A 1,966-nucleotide genomic window follows, 5' to 3' on the forward strand; every position below is an offset into this window, starting at 1 on the left:
GGGTGGCACACATTTTCAGGTGCCCCTCACCTAGGCTAGGGCCAGCCACTCAGGGGTGCTTCCCAGGCTGGCTGCCTGGACTGGCAGGGTTTCGGGCTGGGGCTGGGGCGGAGCTGCCATGGGAGGGGGCACCTCTCCCTGCCCCACTCTGCATCAAGTATGGTCATCCTGGTCCGTTGGAAGGGCTGATGGTGGTGGCCATGGGGTCACCAAGGCATGGTGGTGCCTTGGGAAGATGGGGTCCTGGGAATTTGGGCTGGGTGGGTTGTTGCCTCCATGTGGGGAGAGGCTGCTGCCCTGGCGTGGCCTTCCCCTGCCTCCAGAGCGCTGCTGCCTGAGAGGAGAGGGGGCCCCTGGGCCTTCTGAGCCTATTTGCCCGAGGAGGACTTGGGGGGCCTCACCTCCCCAGCCCCGTCCTCGTTTCCCGACTCCTCTGGGATGGGCTTGGGCCCCTCCTCCAGGGGCTCCCCAGCCTCCTGGTCTCCTGCCTGGGCGAGGCCCTCCGGCTCACAGCCAGGACCTCCCGGGCCCTCCCTGGAAGCGCTGCCCATCTGGGCAGGGGTGGGGCCCCCAGGGGCCTCTGAGGGCTTTGCCTGATCTAGGCCCGCAGAGGCGGGAGCATTTTCATCTTCCTGCGTGGCAGGGAAGATCTTGGGGGCCTCCTCAGGGACGAGGGCTGCCCTGGCGGCATCATGGGCTTCAGGAGCAGCCGTATCAGCTTCGGCACTGCCAGGAACTGCCTCACTGGCCCCCAGGTTGGCCAGGGCAGCCTGGGAAGCATCTTCCCTGGCTGGGGAGGCTTCGGCAACCTCTCCACTGGCCCGGGCAGCGGCCAGGCCTCCGGTGCCCACACGGGCCCCCTCTTCCACTTGCAAGTGCTCACTCCTAGCTGCGGTGGCCTCCCACGCCTCGGTCTCCTGAATGAGCCGCAGCATCCCCAGGAAGCCAGGTGGTCTCCTGTCCAGCCGCATCCTCCTCAGCTTGTTCTCGAGCATCTCGTTGGGGCGGGCCCGCATCAGCACCTGCCGGGTGCGTAACTGGTCCGCAAGGCTGGGATGGATGGCCCCCTTCTCCACGGCCGACTGCAGCAGGCCTTCCAGGCGAATCACATAGACAAAGAGAGTCTCCTGGGGCCGCTGGCCACAGGTCAGGAACTTCAGCCGTGCCGTCGTGGGGGTGTCCTTCCTCCCAAACACCTGGACCAGCGCGGCCAGGCAATCCTGTGCAGGGACGTCAGGGTTTTCTGCCAGGAGGCCGCACACCAGATCCAGTGCGGGGCCACCCAAGCTCTCCATCAGCCTCCTCCTCCTCTCCCTTTCTGTGATGTGGCACCACAGGTACAGCATGTCACTGGCGTGATCCAGCCAGCTCTCAAAGGACTCTTCTTCTCGGTGTGGCTCTTCCATTCCAGGAAAGGTTCTCAGTTCCATAGAGGCCCTGTTTTCCAGCACAGGCTGCCAGGCCGGGCTCCAAGGCTGGGTCCAGGATCTTCCCGCACCTATGGCTCCTGCCACACCCACAGCTCCTTCCTCCCCTGGAGGTCCCGCCTCACCTGCAGCTCCTGCCACACTCACAGATCCTAACAAACCTGCAACTCCTGTGTCCCCAGCGGCTCCCTCCTCATCTGACTCTCCTGCTTCCTCTTCAGCCCCTGCCTGGCCCACAGTGGCTGCCCTGCCTCCAGTTCCTTCCTCGCCTCCAGCTCCTGCCCCGCCTCCAGCTCCTGCCCCGCCTCCAGCCGCTGCCTCCCCTCCAGTTCCTTCCTCACCTCCAGCTCCTGCTTCACCTCCTGCCTGGCCTCCAGCTTCTGCCTTGTCTCCTTCCTCACCTCCAGCTCCTGCCCCGCCTCCAGCTGCTGCCTCGCCTCCAGTTCCTTCCTCACCTCCAGCTCCTGCCTCACCTCCTGCCTCGCCTCCAGCTTTTGCCTTGCCTCCTTCCTCACCACCAGCTGCAGCCCCGCCTCCAG

At 65.6% G+C, this 1,966-nt stretch overlaps 1 pseudogene; it reads right to left on the reverse strand.

Annotated features, from left to right (window-relative positions):
* Positions 1 to 97: 97 nt before the first annotated feature.
* LOC125931429 (paraneoplastic antigen Ma6E-like) overlaps positions 98 to 1,966 on the reverse strand; it is a 2,369-nt pseudogene continuing 500 nt past the window's right edge.

Source organism: Panthera uncia, chromosome X (assembly GCF_023721935.1).
Source record: "Panthera uncia isolate 11264 chromosome X, Puncia_PCG_1.0, whole genome shotgun sequence".
Lineage (NCBI taxonomy): Eukaryota > Metazoa > Chordata > Mammalia > Carnivora > Felidae > Panthera > Panthera uncia.